The following is a 10,666-nucleotide window of genomic DNA, read 5'->3' as shown; positions in this document are numbered from 1 at the left end:
CAGTGGGCTGTGCAAACAACCAAATGTTCCAGTGCAGCTTGTATGGTTCACAGATTAATTATAAGAAATTAAAATGGAGATCTCTGAATAAGATTTAATAAAGCATTTGAGACATTTTTGGCAGTGTGCATGTAGTCGACACATTCATGAAAACCCTGCAACACTTTTATTGTTAGCGCCAATGTGTTTTCAGGTAGTTCTTATTTACAACACTTTTATAGTTTGTCTCTTTTGTTGTTACTGATTTATAAAGAAAATCCTGTCGTATCTGGGATTTGGAAAGTGGAGTTAAATAAGACTTCTTCCATGCTGAAGCTAATTTTTGATTGTGTTCCACATGTAATTATTCTGTCCCATTTCTGAGACAATTCTGCAACAAAACTTGTTTTAGGGCCTGTTCACACAGCCTGGAACAGTTGCTGCTGCACACTGAACTGTGATTTAGTTTTCAGCGACTTTCCGTTCCTGCTGCAGTGAGCCGGTGACGACAGGGGAAGGTGTGATGCATGTTTCAGCATATCACACGGTTTCAGTTGTTTCTTTTACTTTTTTTTCGTACAAACTTTTTTTTGTATTTAAAACTTCTCTTTATTAAAGTGGAAGTGTTGTGACCTCCATGAAGGCGGGCAGCGCAACTGTTGAGTTGCGCTGCACGCCCTCATGGAGGTCACAACAGACTTTGAATACCAATGAGAGTGAGCTTGTCCTGCTAAAGCCATCTTTTGATAAGGCCCCTGTTTGTTTCTCTTTGTTTTGAGATTATAGAATGAAGGATCCCTTCTATTAGGCCTCAGTGCAGGGCTCAAGTCCTGCGGGAACGCATGGGAACGGAGTTCCTGTACTTTTTCCACAACAGAAACTCAGCTCCCATTAGCAGCCTTGTCCTGCAAGACTTTGAAGTATGCAAGCTGTGTGGCATGTGCTACACCAGCAGCCGCTGACACAGCTCGCAATAATAAGTGCCGCACACCTGACCATTCAGGCATTGCCAGTAGGGGGCCCCATGACAGCTTCCGCTTTGATCTACCAATCACAGCTAGCTGATGGTAGATCAGGTCTAGGTCTAGCTGACGGTTAGATCAGCTATTCTGCTCACAGGACATGCAGGGAGAGAGGTGAGCTGAGGGAGGAACATCAGTTTGGGGTGGTAAACTGAGCACAATACCTGGCAAAGTTTAATGCCAGGAGGGAAGTTTATGTGGAAATATGTGAAAGGTTGGAATAGCAGCGAGTGTGTGTTGGAGCCCTGCAGAGTTTGCAGCCCCCCAAGCTAACATACATCTCCTAAGCAGGAACACATCACTATCCCCCCAAGCATTCTGTCCAGATAATGTGCAGTTCATTTATGACCTTTCCGTTTAATCCTGTGTTATCCAAACTCTGTTCAATGAAAAGTGTAAACTCACCACATAAACACTCTATATACAAAATAACATTCCTCAATAAAGATCAGAACATGATGTTCACATTTGCATGGAAGCACAATTGAATGAATGCTGATTATTCAGAGAATTACCGTATTTATGTTTATTGAGGATTGTTTTTTTTTATGTACTAACAGTTAAGCTTCATACACACAATACGAAAATTGGATAAAAAATACCACTTTTGAAGCGTTCGTGCATATGAGCGTATCATTTTTTATTTTTTTTGGTGGGGGAGTGGATCTTGGGTGGGAGTTCCCACACTTTTTTCCCCAGGACTTGACCCCTACCTCGGTGTCTCTAGTTCCCTTATTGAGGTGATCATGTGATGATTCCCCTCTTGGACACTGGCCTTTTCTATCTAATTTATACTATCTGACATCCATGACAAGGGCGGAGTGAGTGGAATTCTTTGAGACCATGTCTGTTTTTTAATCCAACACTGAATGTTCACATGTACACCATGCAAGTGACTATAATTGACATCTCCCTTACCCCGATGAATGTTGGGTGGAGAATGTAATTTTCTTTCATCGCCTACATTGCTGTTGGTGTAATTTTAGTCTCATAGGCCATGTACGTTCTGTGTTTACAGTTTTTTAAGTGTTAGATATTAAGAAAGAAATCTTTTTTATTCACTTGTACTGTCATATGAGTAAAGTGCCTTCAAAGTCCCACAAAGGAGAGTATCCAATATCCACCTTGTAATGGGAAGTCTAGGCTATCAGCAGTGGAGTCTGACTCCGTCCATAAGTTCCAGGCCTTCGCAAACTTTTTAGGGCAGCCTCTGGAAAAATAGGTTGCTTTATAAAGGTGGACCACTGAGTTGACAAGGTGTTTCCAATGGGATAAATTAGGGGGCCTATCTAACTTCCGATGGAGCACAATAGCCTTTCTGGCATAAAATAATAGAATACCCAATAGGGTGCGAGAAGCCCTGGCAAAAGCCATTGTGTTAACTAATCCCAAGAGAATACCCCTACCTTGAGTGGGACTGCTATGGTTGCCAAAGTGGTTGCGAATTTGGTCACCTCCTGGCAATAGGATTGGATCTGTGGGCACTCCCAGAATACAGAAAATCGCTTTTTTGACTGTTTAATATGGCTGTCTGGGCCAGGTTTTCCAGGAAACAAGCACACTAATGGTACAGGTGTGTGCTGGCTTTATGTTAGAAGCAGAAGTAGTGGTGAGGGACCCCCCTCCCCCTCCGAGGGAGTGAGTCTGTGAAGGGAGCAGTGAGAGGTGCATGTCTGCACCATGCTGTTTGGGTCAGAACAGACAAAGGCCCGAGCCTGTGAAGGATGTAGGAGCTGGGAGTAGCAGGATTAGGAAGACAAGCTGACAGAGGTACGGTGTTTTGTATGCAAGCACTTGGGACTGTGTATTTGATGGTCAGGACGACCGAGGCTTGAGGCCTGAGCCACATGTTATATTGCATTGATGGTGAGGACCCCCTGTGTGGGAAGCTATTCCTGTATAAACTTTTCTTTTGTTTAATTAAAAGTGGGCAGAAAAAGCCCTGAAAGGACATTTCTGGCATGGAGTTAACTCGCTGTTTGGCTACAAAATCCCCAGCTTGTCATAATATATATTGTCGATCACTGCAGTGCAGCTTGAGGCTACATTGCAATGTGACTAGGACACATAAAAAATAATTGTTTTGTGCTGACCCCTAATCCATGCGCCCAACCCTTAATCTACATGCAGGGTGCCGGACGCAATGATTCCAATGTTTTTTTTTAGAAGCACATGATTACAGCTGGAGGCTCTAGAGCAGGTCCTGAGACCTGATTGGCCACGAGTCCTAACTCCTGATTGGCTGCAAAGAGAAGCTACCATCAGGACTTGGGAGGAGACACAGGGGGGAAGCCGCCACCTAGATGGGGTAAGTGCGGGGCTGGTGGGAGTCCTGGTGGGCGATGGGTGATCGATCACCCCTTCCCCCTTACCTGATGCTCCATCAAGCGGGGAGAGTGGGTGGGTTATGTGGTTGGCTGGCTGGGGGGAGGGCCGTGGGCTGCACCCACCCCAAGAAAATTTAGCACCAGCTGCCACTGCTCCCAACTTCCCAGGAGAGATGCTTAGGACAAATAGAAAAAAGAGGGAACCAAATTATCATCTATAGAGTTCAAAATCTTCCGCCTATCCTATCACTCAGCCATAAATGCAGACACAATCACACATTACTTCTTTCCTCAGTTAGCAATTTTTTTCCAGGAGCTTTTGTTTTGAGTCCAATAGACACCTTTTTGATACACTGTCCAAGCCCTGATGATTTTTGACCCCTGAAACGCGTTGGATATCTTTTGTCTTCCTGCTGTTACCTATGATAATAACAGTAAGGGATTTTGGACTCTTGAGGCTATCGTTTGGTGGTCTCACTTTTGTTGTTTTCACGTATACTTTAAAACAGTGATTGACAGGTTTATGGGGGGTTACTGCACAATGCATATTGTTCATTAAATAAACTTGGACTAGTAGCAGTTAACTTTCATAACGTATTGCTAGTTATGTCTACATGAGACATGCAGGCCTGTCACTCTCAGTCCTACAGTTTATCTCCTGAGAACTAATCGTGGGAGTTGGGAATCTTCGTGGAAAGATCTGATTTTTATAAGATCTCAGATAATCGTCCTCTGTTTCTCAGATTACAGCCTCCAGGGCATATAGAAAAGCCGTCCTATGGAGGAAACCCAAGCTATGTAAAGCAGATGTCCCCAGGGTAAACAAGGGTCTCCTTTACCTGATCTATATTTGCTCATATGCAGTGAGAGAACTAGGAGTGTCATTGTCACATATCAAATGCAGCAGATGGAATGAGGTGGAGGTGCAAAGTGATTAATGCAGAGTGTGTTCTGCTTGTTGTCTTATGTAAGAGCTTATATACAAATAAGTAAAGAAAGGGACGTGATGCAAGTAGAAAAAATCCAACTATGTCTAGCTTAAAGGATATGAAAACCCAACATTTCATATTCTTTTCATATTCCTGCCTGCTTTACCATGTATTTGTATGAGAAAGTCTCCTGTTCTCTTTGTATTGCTGTCTTTGTGTGAAATATCTGGTGTGCCAGTCACTCTGCATTCCTATTAAAAACCGACCACACTAGGAATGAGAGCACAGTGTGGTCTGTTTTCTCACTGTACTGAGAACTCAGCCTACTCTCCAATGAGCAGACTTCACCCCCCCCCCCCATACATCCATTTACTGGGAAGATCAGTGTGATACTGTTTTTCCTCCCCCAGCTATCTAAGGGCCTTATGAAGCAAGGAACATGTGAGGATATATGGGTATGAGGGTATGTGATCACTTATAAAAAAAATATGTATATATAAATGTTTTGCTTTTTGTTTCTATTTTAAACTGAAGGTTTACATACTGTATACCTTAAAGTGATTGCTATATTAATAAAAAAAATAAAGCTTTACAAACATGTTATACTTATTTGCTGTGTGCCAATGGCTCCTGCTACTGCTAATAGCCAATCAGGAGTGGGAGTCCCCGGGGGGGGAGCAAGGTTCTTGTTGGCATCTCCGGATCGAGAGGGGGCTCAGGTAAGTATAAGAGGGGCTGGGGGGCTGCTGCACATAAAATAAATAATAATAATAAAATGTATGAAAGTAAGCCTTTACAACCACTTTAAGTTAGAATACTAAAACAACTAACTACACAGTTGAAATACACACAGTTGTGCTCATACGTTTATATACCCTGGCAGAATTTATGATTTCTTAGCCATTTTTCAGAGAATATGAATGATAACACAAAAACTTTTCTTTCACTCATGGTTAGTGTTTGGCTGAAGCCATTTATTATCAATTAACTGTGTTTATTCTTTTTAAATCATAATGGCAACAGAAACTACCCAAATTACCCTGATCAAAAGTTTACATACCCTGGTGATTTTGGTCTGATAACATGCACACAAGTTGACACAAAGGAATTTGAATGGCTATTAAAGGTAACCACAGGTGACTTGTATGTCATTTGTGTATAAAAGGTCAGTGAGTTTCTGGATCTGCAGGAAAAGGTAGTTGAACTGTATAAAACAGGAAAGGGATATAAAAAGATAGCCAAGGAATTGAGAATGCAAATCAGCAGTGTTCAATCTCTAATCAAGAAGTGGAAAATGAGGGTTTTTGTTGAAACCAAACCATGGTCAGGTAGACCAACTAAAATTTCAGCCACAACTGCCAGGAAAACTGTTCAGGATGCAAAGAAAAACCCACAAATAACTTCAGGTGAAATACAGGGCTCTCTGAAAATGTGGTCCAGATGCACAATAAGGAGGCACTTGAAGAAAAATACGCTGCATGGTCGAGTCACCAGAAGAAAGCCATTACTACACAAATGCCACAAAGCATCCCGCTTACAATACGCCAAACAGCACAGAGACAAGCCTCAAACCTTCTGGCACAAAGTCATTTGGAGTGATGAGACCAAAAATTTGCTTTTTGGCTACAACCATAAACGCTACATTTGGAGAGGAGTCAACAAGGCCTATGATGAAAGGTACACCATGCCTACTGTGAAACATGGAGGTGGATCGCTGATATTTTGGTGATGTGTGAGCTACAAAGACACAGGAAATTTGGTCAAAATTATTGGCAAGATGACTGTAGTATGTTATCAATAAATACTGGAGGAACATTTGCATTCATTAGTCAGGAAGCTGTGCATGAGATGTACCTGGACATTCCAACATGACAATGATCCAAAACAAAGGCCAAGCCGACCTGTCATTGGCTACAGCAGAATAAAGTGAAGATGGCCCTCTTAGTCTCATGACCTCAATATCATTGAGCCACCCTGGGGAGATCTCAAACGTACAGTTCATGCAAGACAGCCCAAGAATTTACAGGAACTGGAGGCTTTTTGAAAAAGAGGAACTGGCAGCTTTAAAATCTGAGAAGATAAAGAGCCTCATCCATTAAGAACTGAGGTATGTAAACTTTTGATCAGGGTCATTTGGGTAGTTTCTGCTGCCATTATGATTTAAAAAGAGTAAACACAGTTGATTGATAATAAATGGCTTCCACCAAGCACTAACCATGAGTAAAAGAAAAGTTTTTGTTATCATTCATATTCTCTGAAAAATAAATCAATAAATCATAAATTCTGCCAGGGTATATAAACTTATGAGCACAACTGTATATGCTTTAGCCCTAGTTCACACTGGTATGATTTGGCATGCGATTTGACATGTCAAATCGCATGCCAAATCAGAGCCCATTGCCGGAAACGGCACCATCCAAATTGGTGTGATGCGGACTTTGCGGCATCGCACGGTTCCCAAATGTAGTTCCTGGACTACTTTTGGCGACTTCAGGGGCAATTTCAATAGACATCTGTGCATGAACCCGCACAGATGTCTCTCAAATCGCCCCCAAAGTCAGACTGAAATGCCGGTTTGAAATCGTGCGACAGCTGAATTCACACGATTTCAAACCCGCATTCAGTGTGAACCTTGGCTAAGACACGGATTTTAAAATTTGATTGTATAGATCGTTTAATGTAATATAAGGGATTACCCATTTATTCCATTCAATCTTTATAAGGCAGGTCCTTGTACTACACAGCTTTTGGCAGATGTAAGGGAGGTTATACAGTCAGATTGTAACAGTGTGGTCATCTTCATGGTTTACTTGCCAAAGGATTTGAAGTTCCATTCAGCCAGTCTTGTGATTCACACACCTTCCATTAGGAAGGTCACTCTACTACTTCATCAGTTAGCTTTATCGCTTTCCGTGCCATTGAAAAGAGCAGGATGGGGGGGCGCATGCGCGGAAGCGTCCAAGATGGCCGCATAGACCGGGAGCTCCGCGCCACCCTGGACTAACGCTCGCCGCCACGACGTTCTGAGCCCTCGTTTCTACCGGCAAACAGTCACTTCGGATTGGGGAAAACGCAGGCTTCACACGAATGCCCGGTTCTAAGTCCCGACGGAACCCCAAACCCGCGCTTTCCACAGCGTTAGAGAGGTCAGGCCGATCCAAGATGGCCGCCGTTACCTCACAAAATACAGCCTGCAATGAGGAATCCATAGCGGACCAAGACTACACAGTTAAGCACCTCTCTTCAACCTCAACTTCAACTTCAAACGGCACAGTGAGTGAAATTCAACTCGGGACCCTATCCCCAGCATCCACAGACCCTCTTCTGAGTCATATTAGGGGGGAAAGTAACTCATCCATACAGCATATTTTACCTATAAGCTTTACCCCATGGGACATAGTTCCTAAAGATGCGCCCTCACCTCCCACAGACTTTGCCTCTATGATGAACGCATTTTCTCAAATGTTGTCCAGAGGTTTATCTCAGACTGCCACACAGATCACAGCTTCCATCCATGCTGATTTGCAACAACTAGGAACCAGGATTGATGTAATAGAGCAAAAATCAGATCAGTCATGCCTACGCATTAACCAAAACACAGCCAGGATTCAAGAACTCCAGGATCATTTAGAAACAGCCACAGCCAAAATTGACGACCTCGAAAATAGGTCGAGGAGATATAATTTCCGTGTTAGAGGCATTCCTGAATCTATCAAGGACATTCATCTCGCTATCCAAGACCTCATCAAAAGCTTAATTCCCACTATTTCACAAGATCGTCTAGAATTAGACAGGGCTCACAGGGCTCTGCAACCTCTTCGCACAGATGGTCTTCCTAGAGACATTATAGTGAAACCTCACTACTATTCAGTGAAAGAAGAGATAATGAGAGTTTCCAGAACCTCAGATTCTCTGACATTTCAGGATCATTCCATACAAATTTTTACCGATCTATCACCATACACAGTCCAAAAACGACGAGCTCTTAAACCTCTACTTCAAGTTCTGACGAGCAATGAAATCCCTTACAGATGGGCCTTTCCTCTCCGCCTGAATTTCTCTTATAATAATAAACCATACCACTTCTCGACGTTCCAAGATGGTGAACGGCTTCTGCTTCAATTGGGAATGATCACCCAGGAACTTCCACAGACTTCTACACCGAAAGGATCCTCGTCATCCAAACGCCCCTCACCGACAAGCCCATTGACGCAAATATGGCAGAAACAGATGCCCAAGAGATCGAGGGAATCTCCACCAACCTGAAGATACACCTGAACTGTCCAATTTTTGTGGAAAGAAGGAAAAAAAAAAAAAAAGGACAGAAAAAAGGAAGAAAAAGTTTTTTGTCTTCCTTACGGTTTGTCCTTAGGGCCGAACCTTTACCAGGACCGGGTTGATATTTGGTCCTGTTTTTCCTGGAAACTTCTCCAGGCTTTTTCCTACAGAAGACATTAAAAAGGATATTTTTTTTTTTTTTTTTTTCTCTCTTTTCTAAAGTGGAAAATTTCAGAATATTTCTCCTTTTTGACATATAAATTTACTGTAATGCCTGTATTAGACCCCTCTTCCTCTATAATTTTATTTTTCTCTCCAACTGACCTTTTGGCTTTTTATTTGATGGTTTTTTCTCTTTATTTTTATTCTTATAATGGCTCTTTTTGACATTAAGTCACGGTCACTCATATTGTAGAGGAAGAGGGGGGCAGTTGCACTTTATTTATATTTCCCCTATGTTTATTATAGTCTGGGCTCAGATTTTTTTGTTTTAGTGCCTTTGAGATAATCAACCTATGTGGCGAGGTTGTCCAGGGTGGGTACAATGCACCCCCCTGTTTACTTCGATAGGAGAACTATTTCTCCTACCGGGGTTTGTTTACAGCGACCCTTTTGGGCCGCTTTGGGATTTTTTTTCCCTTCCTATTTTATTTATTGTATACATTACTAATTTTTTTTTGGCTTGAATTGTTATTTTATATAATGCATATTCTGATGTACTTTTATTTTATTTCTATCTCCCTACTTTCTTCTTCCCCCTTTCCACTCTCCCTTTTTTACCCTTCCCAGTCTAATCACATCTTCCTTCCCATCTCCCTTGTACAGGATCAGGGCCTGGTTGGATTCTCCTCGTTTTTTTCTCACAAGCATTTCCTCAAAAGAACAGGTGTCATCTCCTATCTGCCAGGGATCACCACAAAGACAGGTATTCCTTTTGTTCATAGTATTAACTCCTACATGCTCTTCCCATGAACTCTACCTCACCGGTACAATCTGATCTATGTATAATGTCCAATAATGTTCAAGGCCTTAATTCCCCAGTGAAAAGGCGTAAAATCATGCAACAATTTCATGCCCTCAAAGCTGATGTTATCTTGATACAGGAGACACACTTTCCCATTTCTTATAACCCCATTTTCCTTCACAAAAACTTTTCTCAATTTTATTTAGCTAATGCTTCCAATAAAACAAAAGGGGTTGCGATATGCTTTGCCAACAAAGTTCATTTTCATCATTCTAAAACAATTAGAGACCCAGAAGGCCGATACATCCTGGTCTCTGGATCAATTAATACAGTAACATACACATTTGTTTCCTACTATGCTCCGAACTCCCGCCAGGACAAATTTTTTGAAAAGACTCTCTTGACGCTGAAATCCCATCTGAAGGGAATTGTTGTTCTGGCGGGAGATTCGAACATCCCATTTGACCTTTCCTCAGACAGATCCAATCCTACTAAGCCAATGCCCAAAAGACCTCCTAAATGCAGTCTTAGGGTTGCACATTCCATCCAATCAGCAGGCCTAATAGACATATGGAGAGAAATGAATCCCCGATCCAAAGACTACACTCACTTTTCTATCCCTCATAATACATTAACCAGAATAGACCATATCTTTATTCCTCCACATTTCATCTCTTTGGTTGAATCCTCCAAAATTTATGATTCCTCTCTCTCTGACCATTCCATCGTTTCATTAATTATTAGAGGGGGAGGAGGAGATAAACGACCGTTCCAATGGAGGCTTAATGAGTCTCTTCTAAACAATCCAGCTCACTGTGCGGTATTAAACTCAGCCCTTTCGGACTACTTTACAGATAATAATACAGACTCAATTTCGCCAGGCTCCCTGTGGGCGGCACACAAGGCGGTCATGAGGGGTAAAATAATTCAACTCTCAGCCCGACTCAAAAAGGAATACTCCGCAGAGCTTATACGACTCAAAGAGGAATTCCAAACACTTAGCAAAAGTCATAAAAAACATCCTACCCCAGAGAGCCTGGCTGAACTTGATAGAGCACGCATTGCACTTAATCTCTCACTCACTACCTCAGCAGAAAAACATCTGCGATGGACAGGTGCTCGCTTCTATTATCAAAAAGATAAAATAGGTGCCAAACTCGCGAGTAA

This window comes from Lithobates pipiens, unplaced genomic scaffold (assembly GCF_037356315.1).
Source record: "Lithobates pipiens isolate NorthernLeopardFrog02 unplaced genomic scaffold, aLitPip1_a1.2 Scaffold_22, whole genome shotgun sequence".
Taxonomy (NCBI): Eukaryota; Metazoa; Chordata; class Amphibia; order Anura; family Ranidae; genus Lithobates; species Lithobates pipiens.
Note: the sequence above shows the minus strand (reverse complement) of the source record.